Here is a 23,703-nt window from a genome sequence, read left to right on the forward strand (position 1 = left end):
TAATTTTGTTGAGATATAAAAGTAAGGATTTCTTTTAATCAGTACTATGTGGAATTGAATATTGAGGAAAAGTCTGGTAATGTGACTTTTCTTCAGCCTGCCATCACGGGAGTTAAATTCATGAATAAGATGGGGTAATATCTCAGTTTTCTTTTTAACAATTTTTTTGTGTGTGTCCTTCATATGAGAGACATGACAATGGACTTTTCCCCCTTCACTTTGTATTTTTTTTAAATTTTTATTGTGGTAACATATATACAACATAACATTTCTCATTTTAACCTCTTTCAAGTATACAATTCAGTAGTGTTAATTAATTCATAATGTTGTGCTACAATCACCACCATCCATTTCCAAAACTTCCCCATCACTCCACACAGAAACTCTGTACCCAATAAGCATTAACTCCCCATTCCCACCCCCAGCCCTAATATCTTATAATCTACTTTCTGTCTATATTAATTTGCATATCTTAGTTATTCATACAATATTTGTCCTTTTGTGTCTGGCTTATTTCACTCAACAGGATGCCTGCAAGGTTCATCTATGTTGTAGCATGTATCAGAACATAATTCCTTTTTATGGCTGAATGATATTCCACTGTAGGTATACACCATATTTTATTCATTCACACCTTGATGGATACCATTTGGCTATTGTGGGCAACACTGCTGTGAACACTGATGTACAAATATCTGCTTGAGTCCTTGTTTTCGACTCTTTTGATTATACACCTAGATGTGTGATTGCCAGGTTCAGGTTTTAGATTTTTCTTCTGATTGAAGCTTTAGAGACCAGGTTGTCCAACCCCAGAGAATAGTATAAAATGGAGCAATCACCTTTGTGATTAGAACTCAGGCTTGGTTTCTCCCTACTTATTTATTAATGCAGCTTCTGCAAACCCTGACTTTCTGGACTCTGCCTGCATCGACCACCAGTGCCTCATGTCTTCTGTTCCTTGGCTGACTGCTTTAAATGGAATCACCTTTCTACCAGCTTTATAGGATGTGCCTAGCCTCTTCAGCTACATATTAGCTCTTTAGGTACTTGAGCCCTTACCTTCCTAAAGTGTCTGCTTGATACCTTGAGCTAAAATTTTAAATACGAATTACTTGGAAATGCCAAAATTTTATCTAGCTAAGCTTTGCTAGATAAAATTGTAATGATTATAGTAACCTCCTAAATAGTTCTGAGCAGGTCATTATCCAAAATCCATTTTTATAACCATAGCCATTTGCTGGCCTTTTTGTTTTTAAATACACTTTTCAATTGCAGACTTGCAAAAAGTTGCAAAGATAATGCAGAGAGTTCTCATGTAACACAGTTTCCCTTAATGTCAGCATTTTATATTACAGCGGCATATCAGCCAAATAAGAAACGAATATTGCAAGATACTAATCAAGATGGTGGAGAGATATGCTTCGCGGCTCCATCACCCTAAGAAACTTTGAAGAACCAGCAAGAACTGGAAGAAATATCTTCCACAAAGCTCCAGAAAACAGTTAAAAGATTTAACAAGGAGAGTTCCAACTCAAGAAAAATGTGGTAGGAGCTGGCCCCACCCCCTTTCTATGCGGAATCACCATGGCGGCTGGGACCCTGTACACATATCCAGAAAAGTGAATGGCTTCAAGGCCCTCATCGCTGCTTGGTACAGCAGGGCTCAGGTCCGTGTGCTCTCCATACTACCCCACTTCCACTTTGGCCAAACCAGCAGCACTCCTGAATTTCTCCACAAATTTCCTGTCTGCAAGATTCCAGCATTTGAAGGTGACTGGATTCTGTGTGTTTGGGAGCAATGGCATTGCCTATTATGTGAGCAATGAGGAGCTGCCGGGAAGTACCCCAGAGGCAGCAGCCCAGGTGGTACAGTAGGGGAGCTTTGCTGACAGTGATACAGTACCCCTAGCTAGTACCTGGGTGTGCTGGTTTGAAAGGATGTATCGTCCCCTAGAAAAGCCATGTTTTAATCTAAATCCCATTTTGTAAAGGCAGAATAATCCCTAGTCAATACTGAATGTTTGAATCTGTAATTAGATCACCTTCCTGGAGATGTGATTTAATCAAGAGTGGTTGTTAAACCAAAGCAATAGGCTGAGCCCCCAATCTTGGGGTTTGTTCACGCTTAACCCCACAAAGGATAGGTTAAGCCTACTTAAAATTAGGCCTAAAAGTCACCTCTAAGAGAACCTCTTTCGTTGCTCAGATGTGGCCTCTCTCTCCAGCCAACACAACAAGTAAACTCACTGCCCTCCCCCTGTCTACATGGGACATGACTGCCAGGGGTGTGGACCTTCCTGGCAATGTGGGACAGAAATTCTAGAATGAGCTTAGACTCGGCATCAAGGAATTGAGAAAACCTTCTCGACCAAAAGCGGGAAGAGCGAAATGAGATAAAATAAAGTGTCAATGGCTAAGAGATTCCAAACAGAGTCGAGAGGTTATCCTGGAGGTTATTCTTACGCACTAAATAGATATCACCTTGTTATTCAAGATGTAATGGAGAGGCTGGAGGGAACTGCCTGAAAACGTGGAGCTGTGTTTCAGTAGCCATGTCTCTTGAAGATGATTGTATAATGATACAGCTTTGACAATGTGATGTGTGATTGTGAAAACCTTGTGTCTGATGCTCCTTTTATCTACTTTATCAACAGATGAGTAAAACATATGGAATAAAAATAAATAACAGGGTGTTCTAGTTTGCTAGCTGCCGAATGCAATATACCAGAGACGGGATGGCTTTTAACAAGGGGAATTTAATAAATTGCTAGTTTACAGTTCTAAGGCCGAGAAAATGTCCAAGGAAAACAAGTCTATAGAAATGTCTAGTCAAAGGCATCCAGGGAAAGATACCTTGGTTCAAGAAGGCCGATGAAATTCAGGGTTTCTCTCTCAAGTGGCAAGGCACATGGCGAACACAGTCAGGGCTTCTCTCTCAGCTGGAAGGGCCTGTGGTGAACATGGCATCATCTGCTAGCTTTCTCTACTGGCTTCTGGTTTCATGAAGCTGCCCGGGAGGTGTTTTTCTTCTTCATCTCCAAAGGTCTTTGGCTGGTGGACTCTCTGCTTCGTGGTGCTGCAGCATTCTCTGCTCTCTCTGAATCTCCTATTCTCCAAAATGTTTCCTCTTTTATAGGACTCCAATAAACCAATCAAGACCCACCCAAATGAGTGGAGACATGTCGTCACCTAATCCAGGTTAACAACCACTCTTGACTAAACCACATCATCCAGGGAGATGATCTGATTACAGTTTCAAACATACAGTATTGAATAGGGATTATTCTACTTTTATGAAATGGGATTTTGATTAAAACATGGGTTTTCTAGGGGGCATACATCCTTTTAAACCAGTGCATTCCACCATCTGACCCCTAAAAAAGACATGTTTTTCCCATATACAAAATACATTAATTTCATAACAATATCAGAAATCCTTAAACCATTTCAGTAACAATACTGACTGGATTAGGTGACAACATGTCTCCACCCATTTGGATGGGTCTTGATTGGTTTATTGGAGTCCTATAAAAGAGGAAACATTTTGGAGAATGGGAGATTCAGAGAGCAGAGAATGCTGCAGCACAATGAGGCAGAGAGTCTGCCAGCCAGTGACCTTTGGAAATGAAGGGGGAGGGTGCCTTCTGGGGAGCTTCATGAAACCGGAAGCCAGGAGAGAAAGTTAGCAGATGATGCCATGTTCACCACGTGCCCTTCCAGCTGAGAGAGAAACGCTGAACACCGTCGGCCTTCTTGAACCAAGGTATTTTTCCCCAGATGCCTTACACTGGACATTTCTATAGACTTGTTTTAATTGGGACATTTTCTTGGCCTTAGAACTGTAAACTTGCAACTTATTAAATTCCCCTTTTTAAAAGCCATTCTGTTTCTGGTATATTGCATTCCGGCAGCAAGCAAACTAGAACACTGGGTGTCCCCCACTTTGGGCATCATGCACCACAACAAACAGGCCAAAGAGAATGCCAAGGAGGAGGTGAGGCGAATTCTGTGGCTGCTGGAGGCTCACTTGAAGACGAGAACTTTTCTGGTGGGTGGACATGTTACACTGGCTCACATCACAGTTGTCTGCACCCTGTTGTGGGTCTATAAACAGGTCTTTGAGCCTTCTTCTCCCCAGGCCTTCACTAATACCAATCACTGGTCCCTCACCTGCATTAACTAGCCCCAGTTCTGTGCTGTGTTGGGAGAGGTGAAACTCTGAGAAGATGGTCCAGTTTGATGTGAAGAAGTTTGCAGAGAGCCAACCTAAAAAGGACACCCCATGGAAAGAGAAAGCTCCACAGCAGGGGAAGCAGAAGCCCTAGGCTGAGCAGAAAGAGGAGCAAAAGGCAGCTGCTCCTGCTCCTGAGAAGGAGATAGATGAATGTGAGCAGGCGATGGCTGCTAAGCCAAAGGCCAAAGACCTCTTTGCTTACCTGCCCAAGAATATTGTGCTGGTTTGAATCTGTTGTGTACCCCAGAAAAGCCAAGTTCTTTAAACTTCATTCAGTATAGCTGGGTATTATCTTTTCTATTGTTTCCGTGGAGATGTGACCCACCAAGTTGTGGGTGGCAACTTTTGATTAGCTGGCTTTCATGGAGATGTGTCTCCACCCTTCAAGGTGGGGTTGCTTACTGGAGCCCTTTAAGAGGGAGCCATTTTAGAAAAAGCTTTAGAGCCACCAGAACCAATAGACCCCATACAGCTGGAGGCTTTTGGAGATGGAGAAGGAAAATGCCCCTGGGGAGTTTCAAGAAACAAGCTGGGAGAGAAAGCTAGCAGACATGCTATGTGCCCTTCCAGCTGAGAGAGAAACCATGAACTTCACTGGCCATTCTTGAGTAAAGGTAACCTCTTGTTGGTACCATAATCTGAACATTTTCATGGCCTTAAAACTTTAAACTTGCAACTTAATAAATTCTCCTTTTTAAAAGCCATTCCAGTTCTGGTGTGTCACATTCCTGTAGCTAGCAAACTAGAACAATTACCTTTGTGTTGGATGAATTTAAGCCAAAGTATTCCAATGAGGACACATTTTTGATGGCACTGCCACGTTTCTGGGAGCACTTTGATAAGGGTAGTTGGTCATTGCAGTATTCTGAGTACCACTTCCCTGAAGAGCTCACCCAGAGCTCTTCATGAGCTACAACCTCATCACTGGAATGTTTCAGCGATTGGACAAGCTAGGAAGAATGCCTTTGACAGTGTCATCCTCTTTGTAAACAACAATTGCAGTTCCATTTCTGGAGCGTGGGTCTTCCGAGGAGAGCTTGCCCTTATGCTGAATCTAGATTGGCAGGTGGTCTATGAGTCATACACACGGCTGAAGCTGGATCCTAGCAGCGAGGACACTCAGACACTGGTTCAAGAGGACTTGTCCTGGCAGGGGGCCTTCCAGCATGTGGGCAAAGCCTTCAATCAGGGCAAGCTTGTCAAGTGAATATCTCTTGCCATCATCTAGTTGCCTGCACCTGCCCTTCAAGATGGAGGCCATTAAGGAAACTGAACATTGGGAAAAAAAAAAAAGGTGGTAGGATCTCATGGCCTGGCTGGCTCCTCCCCATCCCCTCACCAGATCAGCATGGAGTCTCCCCTCACTCCCAGTGTGGACTCCTGGTTGTGGTTCTGGAGGGAACAGAGTGGCCCTCATGCACATGCTGGTAATACGTACCAATCTGGCCCGATGTGTCTGGTGATGGCCTGATGGACTCACTGTCCCAGAATTTGGTCCACATGTAGAAGGCAGCTCGCAGAACACCCCTACAGAACATTGTGGGGAGCAGTCAAATTGTGCTGCCTGGGGCAAAGAATTGCTGACTCTAGAATATACAATGCAGTGGCCAAGATCATAAAGAAATCATTTCCTAGGGAAGAGGAGACATTCATAACCATGTAAATGGGCAAATTCCTCAGGCCACATGCTCGTACCCAAGACAAGACACATATGCAGAAAGGATCAGGGTAGCCCTTAGGCTTTAATCTGGAGCTATTTTCTAAACTCATTTTGTGGATAAGTACTGAGGGAGAGCAGTTGTATAGGTCAATCTGCAAGATTAGGAAAGATGTTTTCTACTTTTCCTTCTTTTTTCTTTTTTTGGTTAGCTCCTGGCATTCAAGGAAAACTCATTCAAAACACAGTTAGATACAAACTTTAGATGCCACAGAATCTAAATGTCATTGATAACACATAAAATAGATGTCCAGCTTTCAGCAAAAGGTTGTAAAACACACAAAAACCAGGAAGCAATGACCCAGGTATAGGAGAAGATCAGAAACCATCAACTAGGAGGACCAGACCTGGGACATACTAGACAAAGACTTTTAAAAAATGGTACTAAAAATGCTCAAAAAGCTAAAGGAAAAGGGGGTTCAAGAGCTAAAGGAAATTAAGAAAATGACAGATGAACACAAAGAGCCTATCAATAGAGAAATGGAAATTATGAAAAGGAATCAAACAGAGCTAAAGACCACAGTAACAGAAATTAAAAATTCCCTAGAGTGGTTCATTAGGAGATTGGAGCTGGCCAAAGAAAACATCCATGAACTTGAAGAAAAGACTATTGCAACATCCAGTCCAAGGAGTAGAAAGAAGAAAGAAAAGTGAACAGAGCCTCAGGAATTTGTGGGATACCATCCTGTTAAGCATACCAATACATACATTCTGGGGGTCCCAAAAGAAGAAAGAAAGGGCAGAGAGAATATTCAAAGAAATAATGACTGTAAACATCACAATTTTAATGAAAGACATATGTACATCTAAGACACCCATTGAGCACCCAATATAAACCCAAATATACCCATGATGTAGTATATTATAATCAAGTTGTTGAATGCCAAAGAAAAAGAGAGAAGTCTGAAAGCTACAAGAGAGAAGCAACATGTTATGTAAAAGGGACCTCAAAAACATTAAGTGCCTGTTTCTTATCAGAAACCATAGAGTTAAGAAGGCAGTGGGATGGCATTTGTAAAGTACTGAAAGCAAAAATCTATCAACCAAGCATCTATGTCCTGCAAAACTGTCTTTCAAAAATGAGGGCGAGATTAAGACATTCCTGGATAAACAAAAGCTGAGGAAGTTTGTCACCATTAAACTGACCTACAGTAGATATAAAGAGAATTCTGCAGGTTGGAAAAGAAAGGACAATAGACAATAGATCAAAGCTGTATGAAAAAATAAAGTTCTCTGGTAAGGGTAACAACATGGGTAAATATAAATGCCATTGTATTTTTGGTTTGGAAATATTTCCTACAGGCTCTAAAAGGCAAATGTATAAAATATAATGAGATAGTGGTTTTGGACTCCTAATGTATAAATATGTAATTTGTGACAAGAACTACATAAAGGTGGGAGGATGGAGAGGTATAGGAACAATTAAACTGAACTTAAGTTGGTTTCAAACCAAATGAGATGATTATAGATTTAGAATGCACAATTAAAACCCCATTGTAACTACAAAGATAACATCAGAGAATATGCAATCTCACAGAGACAGAAATCAGAGTATGGGTTTCCCAGAGTGGGGACCAGGAGAAATAGGGAGTTCATGCATAACGCATGAGAGTTGCTATCAGAGAAGATGGGAAAGTTTTAGTAATGGAAGGTGGTGAGTGTACTACAATATTATGAATGTGCTTAATCCCATTGAATAATATTCTTGGGAATGGTTGATATGGGAAAATTTATGTTGTATATATGATCCCACAATTAAAAAAAAAAAAAGAAAGAGCATATAAAGAGACCTTGATGATTAAATGCAATACATGATTCTGGATGGGATCTAGCATGGGAGGAGAAAGAGCTTAAAAGGAAATGATTAGAATATATGGGAAAATTAGAATATAGACTTAAGCTTTGTATCAATGTCAAATTTCTTAAATTGGATAAATGCAATTAAAGTGGTTAAATAAGTGAATGTCCTTGCTCCTAGGAAATGCACATGGCAGTATTAAGTGTTCAAGGGGTATGGTGTATTCAACCTACTTTCTAGTATTCAAAAAAATGAATTGGTAGGTAGACATAGATTGGTAGATAAATAGCTAGGTTGAATGATATGGTAAATGTGGCAAAAAGTTAAAATTGGTGGATCTGGGTATCTGTAGGGAGTAAGGGTATGTTGAAGTTCTGTGTATAGGATTTGTATTATTTTTGTAACTGTCCTGTAAGTTTGGACATATTTCAGAATAAAAATTTTAAGAAAAAAACCCACACTGCTTTATTACTATTAATTAAACTCTAAGCTTCATTTCACCTGTGCTAGAGTCTTGATAATAAAATCAAAATAAGCTGTTACAATTGAACTACCATTCTGTACTAAAGCAGGAGTAAAAGATTAGTAACAGCTTAGTCTCCAAAATGATTGAGTAGATTATAACTTCAGAATGCATATTTTTTTGTCATTTCCTCTATCTTCCTTAATTATTTTAATGACTTCTAAGAAAGAAGTCCCATCAGATTATTGTATTCTTAAAAAATTCTGAAGGGACCTCTTAACTAGATATGTTAAGATAATCAATATACAAAATGAAATACAGAATAAAAAGGACAACTTTTTTTTCATAAGCTAAAAGCCAACAAAGGACAAAAGCAATGCATTTATAACTTCCCCCTAACAGTTGTTTTACTTCTGTTAAATCTATAGCTGCTAGTTTTACCATATTTGGAAAATAAAATAAAACTAAAAAGAAACAATCTCACTTTAAACTAGTTCCTTTTATTAAAATTTCATTTTCCAATAAGAAATATATTACTTTTGAATGCTCATCTCACATGTTAATTTATTTTCTGGCTTTAGTGGATTTAAACATCCAATTTTCCTTAAAAAAAGAAGAAGAAGAAGAAATCTTACTAAATTACTTACTCTGTTTGCCTGTTTCCTTGTTCCTTTTCTGGTACGTCAGCATTGCTTACTGATTTTTTTTACCTCTCCTAGTCTCAAGATCCACTTTTCCTCAGCCCAGGCTCAATTTTCAGCCTAGGAGTTATCTCAATAGGGACAGATTCCTGAAAGGAGCATTCACCTGTCATTCAGGTAATACAGGGAGTGGAACACGCTTTTCCTGATTGTTACTCAAAGGATTAGATGCAGTTCTTTTTTTAAAAAAATTTTTAATTTATTTAACATTTTTATAATGTAACATATATACAAGGCAAAGAAAGAAAAAAGCAATAGTTTTCAAAGCACTCTTCAACAGTAGTTACAGGACAGATCCCAGAGTTTATCATGGGCTACCATACCATCATCTCAGATTTTTTCCTTCTAGCTGCTTCAGAACATTGGAGTATAGAGGGAATAAATAAATTTCTTATCATCACAATTGATTTTTTTCTTTTTTGTGAAAAATAACATATACACAAAAAAGCAATAAATTTCAAAGCACAGCGCAACGATTAGTTGTAGCACAGATTCCAGAGTTTTGTGTGGGTTACAATTCCACAATTTTAGATTTTTACTTCTAGTTGCTATAAGACACTGCAGACTAAAAACAGTATCAATACAATGATTCAGCAATCATACTTGTTTGTTAAACCCTACCTTCTCCAAACAACTTCACCATCATCTTGATCTTTCTCCCACTCTTTAGAGGTATTTGGGCTATGGCCATTATAACTTTTTCATGTTGAAATGGGCTGTCGATAAAATGGGGGAGGGAGATGGAATTAGCTGATGTTCTGGAGAGGCTGGGCCCTCTAGGTTTCAGGACTTATCTGGTCCAGGGACCCATCTGGAGGTTGTAGATTTCTGGAAAGTTACCCTAGTGCATGGAACATTTGTAGAATCCTATACGTTGCCCTAGGTGTTCTTTAGGATTGGTTGGAATGGTTTTGGTTGGGATTTGGCAAGTTGTGGTAGGGAGCAATGTCTAACTGAGACGCAGTTCTTTTGAGCAAAACAGACTGATTAACTATGAATCATTAAGACCAAAATCGTGTACCCTGTGGGTACTGAACCTGTCTATGGGGTTTGTAATAGTCAACTTTACATTATCTGCTTCATTCTCCACCAAATCTTTTCTGAAAGCCACCAATATGCTGTCCGTTTTGGCTTTTTACCTATACTCCTTCCTCTGATTAGCCTCTGAATGTGGTTTTAGTAAGCTGGCAAAGGCCAGAAGACATATAACTGGAGAATAAAAATGAACGGTTAGAGCATACAAAGACATTCTCACGGTTTCTCTCACATAAAGCAATTTCTCCCAATCTTCTTACTGATGCCTGAAATTCCTTCAGTAAGGGACAAAATGGTTTTGGCTCTTTCTTTGAGAGAAAGAATGGAGATGGAGCCATTCAAAATGCCCAGGCTGCTGCGGCCAGCAGACAGGAGAGTTGACGAAAGATTCTAAGCAGGGAGAGCTGGAGAAGCAGGAGAGCCAGAAGCGAGAGAGGTGCTGGCAGTGGCAGCAGTGGGTTTCAAGAAGGCCAGTTGTATTGAATGCCAAAGACAGGACAACACAGAAGCATGAACGTCAGCATCCTCAATGGACTGGGAAGTAGGAAGCAGAGATTTTTGAAAGAGTATGCTTTCTGAGAGAGTGGGCTGTGAAAATGAGAGAGATGGTGGTAGCTAGAGATGGGACATAAAGTTAAGGGGAATTTTTTTTTTCTAAGAAAGCTATGTAATAATGTTTTAGCTGGAGGAAAAAGAGCCACCATATAGGAAGATAGAAAACAAAACAATGAAAAAATAATTATAAAGGAAGGGGAGGAACTAGAAGGAGCAAATGTGTCATGATGACTATGAAATGGTTCCACAGGAAAAAATACAAAACAGTATATGCAGAGTGTGCTGGTTTAAAAGGATGTATGCCCCCTAGAAAAGCCATGTTTTAATCAAAATCCCATTTCATAAAGGTAGAATAATCCCTATTCAATGCTGTATGTTTGAAACTGTAATTAGATCATCTCCCTGGAGATGTAATCCAGTCAAGAGTGGTTGTTAAACTGGATTAGGTGACCACATGTCTCCACCCATTTGGGTAGGTCTTGATTGGTTTATTGGAGTCCTATAAAAGAGGAAACATTTTGGAGAATAGGAGATTCAGAGAGAGCAGAACAACATAGCCACAAGAAGCAGAGTTTACAAGCCAGTGATCTTTGGAGATGAAGAAGGAAAATGCCTCCTGGGGAGCTTCATGAAACAGGAAGCCAGGAGAGAAAGTTAGCAGATGACACCATGTTCGCCACGTGCCCTTCCAGATGAGAGAGAAACTCTGACTGTGTTCGCCATGTGCCTTCTCACTTGAGAGAGATACACTGAACTTCATTGGCTTTGAACCAAGGTATCTTTCCCTAGATGCCTTAGATTGGACATTTCTATAGACTTGCTTTAATTGGGGCATTTTCTCAGCCTTAGAGCTATAAACTAGCAACTTATTAAATTCCCCTTTTAAAAAGCCATTCTGTTTCTGGTATATTACATTCCGGCAGCTAGCAAACTAGAACACAGAGAGATAAAGCAAATGTGGTAAGATGTTGACAGTTGTTGAATCTAGGTAGAGGACATACAGTTTCCACAGTGCTATATTTCAATTTTCATGTAGATCTGAAATGCTTCCAAATTAAAAGGATCTGAGAGGGTGCATGGGAGGTTCAGTGGTTAAAGGTTCGCCTTTAATGCGGGAGACCCGAGTTCAATTCCTGGACGTTGCACTGCCCCCCACCACCACCAAAAAAAAGTGTGTGTTTCCTTTAAAAGTATTGGAAGATAAACAAATATACAAACTTAAATCTACAACTGAATGTTATGATCCAACTGTGCTGATATCTTTCATAGTCACACCTAATAGAATGCAGATAGTATTGCGGCATGGACCTACAGAAATTGTTCTACTTGTATTTCTTGCTCATATTTTCATTTGTTTTGCTGTCACCTTTGGTTCTGTTTGCTTTTTTTTTTACTTTTTATTAAGGAAATTTTCAAATATACACAAAACTGAAGATAATGAGCAGATATAAAAGGGGAAAGAGTGGCTATAATCTTTAACAATCATCTTTATCATCTACTTTAACAATTATCAACATGCTCCCGAGTTTTGTTCTATGTAATCTCCATACATATATTTTTAAAAATTTTCTGGAACATTTTAAAGCAAATGGTCTAGTTTGCTAGCTGCTGGAATACAACACACCAGAGATAGATTGGCTTTTAATAAAAGGGGATTTATTTTGTTAGTTCTTCAGAGGAAAGGCAGCTAACTTTCGACTGAGGTTCTTTCTTACGTGGGAAGGCACAGGGTGGTCTCTGCTGGCCTTCTCTCCAGGACTCTGGGTTCCAATGTCTTTCCCTGGGGTGATTTCTTTCTGCATCTCCAAAGGCCTGGATTGAGCTGCGAGTGCTGAGATGAGGTATGCTGAGCTGCTTGGGCTGTGCTTCGGTTGTGCTCTCTCATTTAAGCACCAGCCAATTAAGTCAAAAGTCATTCACTGCAGCAGGCACACCTCCTAGCCAACTGCAGATGTAATTAGCGACATGAGGGTCACGTACCATTGGCTCATGTCCACAGCAACAGAACTAGGTGCCTTCACCTGGCCAAGTTGACAACTGAATCTAACTACCACAGCAAACCTAAGGTATTATGTCATTTCACTTATAATTTTAGAGACTATCTCTAAAGATAATGGCTTTTATTTTCTTTTTTTAACATGGCCACGTTATACCTAACAAACTTTAGAACGATCTCTTAATAGCACATAGCATTTTGGAGTAAAGTTTTTAAAGTCCCTAATAATTCTTTTTTTTTTAAGTTTTTATTAATTAAAAAAAAATTAAAAGAAACACAAACATTCCCAACACATACACTCAGCAATTCACAATATCATCACATAGTTGCATATTCATCACCATGATCATTTCCCAGAACATTTGCATCAATTCAGAAAAAGAAATAAAAAGACAACAGAAAAATAAAACAAAAACAGAAAAAAAATTTTACATACCATACCCCTTACTGATCCCTTTCATTGATCACTAGCATTTCAAACTAAATTTATTTTAACATTTGCTCCCCCTATTATTTATTTTTATTCCATATGTTCTACTCTTCTGTTGATATAGTAGCTAAAAGGAGCATCAGACACAAGGTTTTCACAATCACACAGGCACATTGTGAAAGCTATATCATTATACAATCATCATCAAGAAACATGGCTACTGGAACACAGCTCTACATTTTCAGGCAGTTCCCTCCAGCCTCTCCATTACATCTTGGTTGACAAGGTGATACCTACTTAATGTATAAGAATAACCTCCAGGATAACCTCTCGACTCTGTTTGGAATCTCTCAGCCATTGACACTTTGTCTCATTTCACTCTTCCCTCTTTTGGCCGAGTAGCTTTTCTCAATCCCTTGATGCTGGGTCTCAGCTCATTCTAGAGTTTTTCTCAATCCCTTGATGCTGATTCTCAGCTCATTCAGGGATTTCTATCCCACGTTGCCAGGAAGATCCACACCCCTGGGAGTCATGTCCCACATAGACAGGGGGAAGGGTGGTGAGTTTCCTTGCTGTGTTGGCTGGAGAGAGAGGCCACATCGGAGCCACAAAAGAGGTTCTCTTGGGGGGTTACTCTTAGGCCTAATTTTAAGTAGGCTTGACCTATCCTTTGTGGGGTTAAGTTTCATATGAACAAACCCCAAGACTGGGGACTCAGCCTATAGCTTTGGTTGCCCACACTGCTTGTGAGAATATCAAGAATTCAACTTGGGGAAGTTGAGTTTCACCCTGTTCTCACCATTCCCTGAAGGGGGTAAAGTCCCTAATAATTCTTGATATTACTTTGGTAGCATTTTCCAATACTCTTAATTGGCCTTGTACGAACTGAACTAATACAATACTGAAGAAATAAGTGTCTGTACTTTTTAAAGAAATTGGAGTTCAATGGTAAAAACTCCCTGTGACAAAAGATAAATAATGGCCCTAGTGCCTAGAAAAGATGAATTAAAGAAAAATTTTATGCAAACTCAAAAAATTATTTATAATCATATAGATAGTAAGTATTGGCCAAAGTATGGGCAAACAAGTATTCCCATATTGTATTAGTGGGAGTGTAAATTGGAAAGAATACCAGTCAGGACAGCAGGTGGCATGTCCAAAGAGTAATTGAAGAAAGTTTAACAAAAAGAGTATTTGTAGAGCTGTGTAAAGGAAAGCTGGGGAAAGGCTCAACACTGGGTTGGAGCTGCTCAGCTGGAGTTGTGGCCTTCGGTAAAGGAATGCAGCTACAGCCAAACCCAGACCTGGACTCCTTCCTCCAGCCCTCCCATTTGTGCCTGTGTCTCTCCCAGGAACTTGATGGGAATCTGATGTACAAGGGGTGAAAGTTTTATAGACACCCTCCTCTTGGGGTATAGAGCAGGGTAGAGAAAGGTGGAGTGTATATCTAAAGGGTAAATAGACAGTCCAACACAGAGGATGATTTAACATTATCTTTCAATTTAAAATGAAAAACTCTTATATTGCAACAATTCCACTTCTAGGAATTAACCTACAAATAAACTCAAATGTATACAAAGTTGGAAAATAAAAATAGGGGTATTTTATATTTGTTAACAGCTTACTATGTATGAGGCACTTTACATTTAATCCTTACAGGAACCCTATGAGGTTGGCATTATTATTAACTCCATTTTATACTTAAGGAAATTAAGGCTGGTAAAGCTGAGGCATTTATCCACAATCACACAATTGAAGAGTGGCAATGCTAGAATTTAACCCCAGTCGATCTCACTCCAGGATCCGAGCTTTAAAGAAAACCATCGGGGCAGGCCACGGTGGCTCAGCAGGTAAGAATGCTTGCCTGCCATGCCCAAGGACCCGGGTTCGATTCCCGGTGCCTGCCCATGTACCAAAAAAAAAAAAGAAAACCATCATAGCATTATTTATAAAATCCAAAGACCTTGCAAACGATAATCACCCTAATTTGGGAACTAGGTAAATAAATTATGGCAGATCCACACAATGGAATACTATGCAGCTTTAAAAAGAATGCAGTAGATCTACATGTGCTGATATGGAAAGGCCTCCAAGGTACATAGTATGTGCAGGGAGAAGGGATCGCAAAGGTGGAGAACATCACACTTCTATGTACTCATTTGTACATAAAAGTGAAAACGTACCTGTTCTAGTTTGCTAGCTGCCAGAATGCAACACACCAGAGACAGATTGGCCTTTAATAAAAGGGGATTTATTTTGTTAGTTCTTCAGAGGAATGGCAGCTGACTTTCATCTGAGGTTCTTTCTTACGTGGGAAGGCTCAGGGTTAATCTCTGCTGGCCTTCTTTCCAGGCCTCTGGGTTCCAACAACTTTCCCCGGGTTGATTCGTTTCTGCATCTCCAAAGGCCTGGGCTGAGCTGTGAATGCTGAGATGAGGTATGCCAAGCTGCTTAGGCTGTCCTACAGTGTGCTCTCTAATTTAAGCACCAGCCAATTAAGTCAAATGTCATTCATTAGAGCAGGCACGCCTCCTAGCCGACTGCAGATGTAAATCAACAACAGATGAGGTTCATATACCATTGGCTCATGTTCGCAGCAACAAAACTAGGTGCCTTCACCTGGCCAAGTTGACAACTGAACCTAACTACCACAGTACCCAAGAAACTCTGAATGATGGTATCTCTGGGTAGAAGGACTGGTGATTGAGGGAGACATTTTCTGTGTATACCTTATGCACTGTTTTAATATTTTAATGTGTGTATTATTTTTCGACATATAACAATAAAAAGTAACACACACACACGCAAACATTTGCAATAGAACAATAACAGCTAAGATATAACGAGCACCGTTTAAATGTTTTACATGCATTTGCCAATTGAATACTCAAAAGCACCCTAGTAAATTGGTATAACTCTACCCTCATTTTGTAGAGGAAGGGAATGTAGATTAATGTGTCCAAGGTCATCCAGCCAGTGGGTACCACAGCATATTGTCTAGATCCAGAGCCAGTGCTCATAACTCCCTCTCAGTAAATTATTATTGTTCTCTTTCTAATAATTTGGCCAAAGTGGTATAAACATTTCAACAGTTATACTGTTGAGCTAGTTACCAAACCTCCTCTGCTTCCTGTATTGTACCGCTGTATGTTTTTCAAACATCTTGTTACATTTATTCTGATCAAAACATCAAGCTGTTGGTTTGGCATCAGGCTTCCAATCTGTAGAAATAGTTTTGAATCATTAGTTAAGTCATCATCTCTACTAGTTTGGGATAATCTTTTAAAATTCATAAGTATCCCTTCTGTGTGAACATGGAAGTTACTGATAAATTGTCAGACAGGATTGTGATAGGCAACTTAGCTTTGTGGAAGGCTACCAGAGACCCCTGGTTGACAAGTTGACTCTGATGTATTAATTCATCAACGCCGGATTTTTTAAACTGCTGTCACATCTGTCACCATTTCTTTATCTTATCCCCAGGGGCAAGATAGGTTTTGATAATAATTTTGCTGGAATTTTTTCTGTTGTATTCCATTGATTGATTTCTTACTATAACTTCATCTTCCAGCTCCCCCACCCTTTTTTTTTAAAAGAGAGATGCTGGGTTGAAAGGATTTGTTTACAGTTCACATATGCTGGCTTCTATTACTATCTCATTTTTACATATTTCTTTGCAAAATATTTATAGAGGGGCATTTGTTCACAATATTACAAGCAGCCAATTCCAAGTTTACTAGTTTCTATTTTCAGAATTAAACTAAACTTCCTGTTTTTAAAGAATTTGTTGTTGTTGTTTTCAGAGGGCAGGGAGAGTTGTTGGTTGGGCCCAGCTCAGTCTTTTGGTTTCTCCTCACAGTTCTGTGATTTTTTCAAAGAGTAATTACAGTGACTTAGAGAAGCAAATGGACAACTTCCTTCAGTATCCTAGGAATGTGTTTGACTGGTTCTACACACTAAAATTCAGTGAAAATATTTGCCTTATTATCTGATGCTCTTACAAACTCTTGTGCTTTAATGTTTTTCTTTGTTAAAACTTGGCAGATTTAAGGGGTATGGTTATGTATGAATTTCTGTTTACTTTTTATTTCTTCTTCTGAATTGATGCAAATGTTCTAAGAAATTATCATAATGATGAATATACAACTATGTGATGATATTGTGAGTTATTGATTATATAACAAGAATAGAATGATCATATGGTAAGAATGTTTGTGTTTGTATGTAGTTATGTTTCATAAAAAAGAAAACTTTGCAGATTACTGAGCGTTGCTTTATAAAGATGAAAAGAAACAATTGGTGATTTTCCTTGTTCAATGTTTCTCTCTCTGCATTTATGCTAAACTCCATCAAAGCAGCAGAAAATATCCTTCTGGGTTCCTTTTAAAATTCAAATATACTTTTGGAAGCCCTTTTCATCATTGTTAGGGTAAAGGGACACTGGAGAATCTTTTTTTTTTTTCCTCACTTTCAACCTTGTTTGGCTCCTAGAGGAATTACTACCTGTCTTGATTGGATTCTAAGATAGTGAATGGGGTACAACTCCTAGGGGGAAAGGTCACTGACGTGTACTTTTCTTCTGTTTTTCCTAGGACAGTTGGTGCCCTCTCAGCAGATGTGCTCTGGCTCTTTTCCTCTCTTCTCTATTTACATAAATTTTCAGGTTTTTAAGCTTTCGCAGTTTCTGCTTAGCAGACTGTATGCTGAGCATCCATTGTGTGCTGCAGCCAGTTTACCAGAGACCTGCAGTCACCCACTTAACTAAACAGGGGGTTGCGGTATCCCACTTGGGAGCTTCTTTAGGACTCTCAAAAGAAATTAATTGGCATTCTGGAATCCCCTGCCACGACCCGTTTCTCAGTGTCCAACCTGATTAAGTCGCTCAGCAGGGCCATGCGCTGGGTTTAAAGATCTGTTGTCACCGTCTTGAAATTATTAATAAATTTTCTAATAAAGGGCCCCCAAATTTCATTTCGAACTGGCTTCTGTAAATTAAGTAGCTGGCCCTACCCCAGCCCTAATAACTAACTGCATCTCAATCCCAACATTACTACTGACGTAAACCTTCAACTTTTAAGGAAGAGGATATCAATTTCAGTTTATGCTAGGTTTTCGCTTTTAAAACACTGTGTGTGTTTGCTAATGTTTCATTCATTTTTGGGTCAGTACTCCCCTTCATCTTTTGTGTAAACTTTAAAAAAAAATTTTTTATTAATTAAAAAAAATTACAGAAGAAACACAAACATTCCCAATATGTGATCATTCCATTCTACATATATAATCAGTAATTCACAATATCATCACATAGCTGCAGATTCATCATCCTGATCATTTCTTAGAACATTTGCATCAATTCAGAAAAAGAAACAAAAAGACAACAGAAAAATAAAACGAAAACAGAAAAGGGGTATGGTATACACACCATACCCCTTACTCCTCCCTTTCATTGATCACTAACATTTCAAACAAAATTTATTTTAACATTTGTTCCCCCATCATCTATCCCTAATCCACATGATTGTGTAAGCTTTTTAAAATTCTGAACTCCTAAGAAAGCTCTTTGTATTTACATTGGTTTCTTTAAATGCCTCTCTCTTTTCATTCTTACTGAGATTATTCATATTTTTACTGGATCTTGTTTTTCAGCTTTTCTTAAGCAATTTTGGGGTCTTAAGTCACTGGATATGTATTTTTTCTTTTCACTGAATTTGTTTTTCCAATCTACTTTACAAAAATCTAATTTGTATCTACCCACAAATTCTCCAGAGAAAAAAAAGGCATTGAGAAAATCTCTAACAGATAAGAAATCATATAATTTCCCTTATTTCTCTCATCATCTGATAATACCTGCTTTATCTCTCTTATTGAAGCCTATACCTTGCTTGGCCACTAGAACTTCCTCTTCATTTTCATTCAGGTAGTATGTGAATTTGAAAGGATTATATGCCCTGGAAAGCCATGTTTTTATGTTTTTATTTTTTTAATTTGTGTGTGTGTGTGTGTGTGGCGAGGCAGCAGAGGGTATATGCAAGGAAATCGATCCGGGTAAATGGAGAGGTAAAGAACATGGTGCGTAGGGGATGAAGACAGAGAAAGGTGGCAGGTAAGGCAGAAGGTGATGGGAGAATATGATGCTAGTAACAAAGGGGGCTACAACCACTGGTAAGCATAAGACCTAGGACAGAATAGAGTGAGCCCGGAGCAGCTGACGCAGTTGATGGCGAGAAGGAGCAGGTCTCTCGCAGGTTGGAGAAGGCTTAGAACAAGAGGCCTGAGTGCAGCACGAGTGAGGTGCTCACACAGGACTTGCTACCTAGCATTCACTACTTGCCTGAAACCCCTGAAAGGAATTCTGGTTGATCATCGCCACGAGTAAAGGACGTGACAGCAGCAAGAAGAGAAAAGAGGAAACAAAGAAGAAAGTAAAAGAAGAGGTAAGGAAAAGGAGGAAGTCCAGAGAGCAAAGAAGAATGGGGTCTTTCAGTACACATCGCAAATAAAGGAGGGGTGCACCACTCCTGGAGGCACTGCAATACCAGGTCGATGCGTGGAGTGGACGGAGCAAGATCCTATTCCATCTCCCTGCTCCAAAAATCCATTTAATATATTGTCCTTGGATAGAGGTTGTATCAGATATTAAACTGATAAGAACAGATACTACATTTGATCTTAGCCAAAAGGCCGAGAAGCAATAAAAGCCATGTTTTAATCCTGATCCAATCTTGTGCAGGCAGCCACTTCTTTTAATCCCTATTCAGCACTGTAGGTTGGAAATTTGATTAGGTTATCTCCACAGAGATGCAACTCACCCAAATTGGGGGTATTAACCTTTAATTAGAGGGAGATGTGCCTCCACCCATTCCAGGTGGGTCTTGGTTAGTTTATTGGAATCCTTTTAAAGAGGAGGCATTTTGGAAAATCTTGAGAGTCCCGAGAGCCACACAGTCAGAGACCTTTGGAGATGAAGAAGGAAAATGTCTCCAGGGGAGCTTCATGAACAAGAGGCCTGGAGAGAAAGCTAGTAGATGTCACCATGCTTTGCGCTGAAAGAGAAACCCTGAACTTCATTGGCCTTTCTTGAGTGAAGGTAACCACTTGATGCCTTAATTTGGACATTTTTATAGACTTGCTTTAACTGGGACATTTTCATGGCCTTAGAACTGTAAACTTAATAAATTTCCCCTTTTAAAAGCCATTCCATTTCTGGTATATAACATTCCAGCAGCTAGCAAACTAGAACAGGTAGAAAGAAAATGATTCTTTCATATATCCATTTCAAAATTATTTATTTAGTCACTGGCAAGAAAATAGCTTTCTTGGAATGTTAGAAAATAACATTACTATCTCTAGTAGATTTATTTCTTGTGATTTTTTTTCAGTTTAAGAATGCATTAACCATTGTTCTAGTTTGCTAGCTTCCAGAATGCAACACACCAGAGACAGATTGGCTTTTAATAAAAGGGGATTTATTTCGTTAGTTCTTCAGAGGAAAGGCAGCTAACTTTCAACTGAGGTCCTTTCGTACGTGGGAAGGCACTGGGTGATCTCTGCTGGCCTTCTCTCCAGGCCTCTGGGTTCCAACAACTTTTCTGGGGGTGATTCCTTTCTACATCTCCAAAGGCCTGGGCTGAGCTGCAAGTGCTGAGATGAGGCATGCTGAGCTTCTTGGGCTGTGCTGTATTGAATTCTCTCATTTAAGCACCAGCCAATTAAATCAAACATCATTCATTACAGCAGGCATGCCTCTTAGCCGACTGCAGATGTAATGTGCAACAGATGAGGTTCACGTACCAGTAGCTGATGTGCACAGCAACAGAACCAAGCACCTTCACCTGGCCAAGTTGACACCTGAATCTAACTACCACAACCATCTACAGCAAAGATTAGCAAACTATGGTTCTCAGGTTGAATTTGGCCTACCACCTGTTTTTGTACTGCCCAGAAGCTAAGAATGAGTTTTATGTTTTTTGCTTTTTAAAGGGCTGTAAAGAGCAAAGATAAATAAAACAAAAACAGAGAAAGCCTAAAGTGTTTACTATCTGTTCCATTACAGAAAAGTTTGCCAACCCTTGATTTAGACAACAGTTACCAACTCACCCTCACCTTCCTTCTCACTGAAGTCATCATAGAAAAAAATGTACTCTAGGCTTTATCAAAAAGAATTTGCAGGTACAGCTGAGAAATTAGGATTTAGGGGATGATTATGATTCCTGAATCATGATATAGATATTCCTTTTTCTGGTATATTAGAGTAGACAGAGAGGACTACCTGAATCTCTGAACTGTAATCCAGCTGCCTTGATCTGTGATTATGATTGTATAGCCTTTATCTTCTGCCCCTGTGATTGTAAAAACCTTGTAACTAACCTTCACTTGTACCTGTTTTATCCAGTTTTTCAACTTTAGAGTCTTGTGATCACTAAAGACAGCCCCTAATGTTTATTAATGAAGGGCCTTGGGTCAGCCCTGAACTAACCCACTCTGATTCCAAAGTTATCTTGTTAACCCAAGTTGGATCTAACCAGAGTGGGACCCCCGACATGTGCAGTAGCTTAAACCTTAATCTGTAAGTGCCCTATACTTCATTATAATACTAAAAATCATGCCCATATAAAGGCCTCCATTTTCTTACATATGTTCTGTGACTAAGCATGTAATCAATCTGCACATTGCTCAATAATGAGGTCACCTCTAATTACAGCTGGAGCTACTGTGCTCATTATCCTAGAACCTGCCCATCTTCTGCGACTATAAAACTAGCAGAACTGCAGCAGTTCGGGGAGATAGATTTTGGGACCAGTAGGCCATCTGATCTCCTGATTTGTGTCTAGCAATAAACTTTCCTCTCTTTGAAAGAGGCAAGAAAGGATCTCCCTGCACTAGTTGGAAAGTTTTGTGTTCCCCAGAAAAGCCATGTCCTTTAATCCTGATTCAGTTTTGCAGGGTGGGGACCCTTTTGACTAGATTATCTCCATGGCATGCCCAATTGTGGGTGTGACCTGTTAGAAAGATATATTACTCCACCCGTTCACGATGGGTCTTGATTCATTTACTGGTGTCCTTCCAAAGGGGAAATGTTTTGGAGAAACCTTAGATGCAGGTGCTTGGAGAACAGAAGCAACAGAGCCAATGTGAGACCCAGACATTTGGAGATGCAGAAAGAAAACATCCTTGGGAAGCTGTTTGAAACCAGAGGCCAAAGACCCCAGCAGATGCCCGCTATGTGCCCTCCTAATTGACAGAGGTGTTCTGGACCCATCAGCCTTTCTTGAGTTGAGGTATCTTTTTGTGGATGCCTTAGTTTGAACATTTTTATGGCCTTAAAACTGTAAACATTCAATTTAATAAATTCCCTTTTTAAAAGCCAACCCATTTCTGGTATATTGCATTCTGGCAGCTTTAACAAATCAAAACACTCCCCTACAGGTTCTGAGGAATATGACACTGATGACACCTTGATTTTGGATCTCTAATCTCCAGAACTCTAAGACAATAAGTTTCTGTTGTTTCAAGCCATCCAGTTTACATACTTTCTTATGGCAGCCCCAATAAACTAAGACAAAGACATATTAACAAATGTGGTGTAGGAACCTTTTTTTTCCCCTTTTTTAAATTTAAAGTACTTTAACTGAAAAGGGAAATATATGCATATAATAAAAGTTCTGAGAAGTTATTTAAAGAAAAGTAAGTTTCATTTTCACTTCAGACTTTCAGGACCCCTTTCCAGAAGCAAGCATTGTCAACAGTTTCTTAGGTATCCTTCCAGAAGTCTGCAGAATGTATCTGAATATTTATAATTGTGATGTTTTTTACACAAATGGATGTATTCTTTCCTTTAAATATTTTTATTGACAAACAACCTACAACACAAACATTCTTAACATATAGATACTCCATCATGGTGTACAATCAATGGCTCACAATATCATCACATAGTTGTATATTTATCACCATGATCATTTTTTAGAACATTTGCATCACTCCAGAAAAAAAAATAAAAAGAAAAAAGAAAAACCTCATATATAACATACCCCTTCCCTCCCTCTCTCATTGACCACTAGCATTTCCATCAACTCAATATATTTTAACCTTTGTTCCCCTATTTTTTTTCCTAGATCCCTTACCACTCCCTTTCATTAATCACTAGTTGGAAATTTTCTTTTTTTTTTAACCTTTTTTTTTTACATGGGCAGGCACCAGGAATTGAACTCAGGTCCTCTGGCATGGCAGGCAAGCATTCTTGCCTGCTTAGCCACTGTGGCCCGCCCTGGAAATATTCTTGACAACATGTTCTGCATCTGGTGTTTCTGGGTCAATGGTTGTGTTGGTTTGAAACTGTCATGTACCCCAGAAAAGCCATGCTCTTTCATCCTCACTCAATATCGCTGGATGGAATCTTTTTTATTGTTTCCATGGAGATGTGACTCATCCAATTGTGGATGGTAACTTTTGATTAAATGGTTTCCATGGAAATGTGTCTCCATCCATTCAAAGTGGGGGGTTGCTTACTGGAGGCTTTTAGGAGGGAACCATTTTGGAAAAATCTTGAGAACCCAGAGAGACTACATAGCTAGAGACCTTTGGAGATGAAGAAGGAAAATGCCCCCAGGGGAAACCTTTAAATGAGGGGAAAAAGCTAGCAGATGTCACCATGTACCTTCCCAGGTAGAAGAGAAACCCTGAATGTCATCAGCCTTCTTGAATCAAGTTATCTGTCCCTGGATGCCTTAGTTTGGACATTTTTACAACCTTAGAACTGTAAACTTGCAACTTA

The 23,703-nt window shown here is 39.4% G+C and overlaps 1 non-coding gene and 1 pseudogene across 1 annotated transcript; one reads left to right on the top strand and one right to left on the bottom strand.

Moving 5' to 3' along the window:
* The first annotated feature begins 1,332 nt into the window (after window positions 1-1,332).
* On the top strand, window positions 1,333-5,441 carry LOC143668932 (elongation factor 1-gamma-like; annotated as a pseudogene).
* A 13,990-nt stretch (window positions 5,442-19,431) lies between these two features.
* LOC143669387 (U2 spliceosomal RNA) lies at window positions 19,432-19,622 on the bottom strand. The gene has a single exon (XR_013168899.1). It is a non-coding gene; the product is annotated as a U2 spliceosomal RNA (small nuclear RNA).
* Between the last annotated feature and the right edge of the window lie 4,081 nt (window positions 19,623-23,703).

Source organism: Tamandua tetradactyla, chromosome 25 (assembly GCF_023851605.1).
Source record: "Tamandua tetradactyla isolate mTamTet1 chromosome 25, mTamTet1.pri, whole genome shotgun sequence".
NCBI classification, from domain to species: domain Eukaryota; kingdom Metazoa; phylum Chordata; class Mammalia; order Pilosa; family Myrmecophagidae; genus Tamandua; species Tamandua tetradactyla.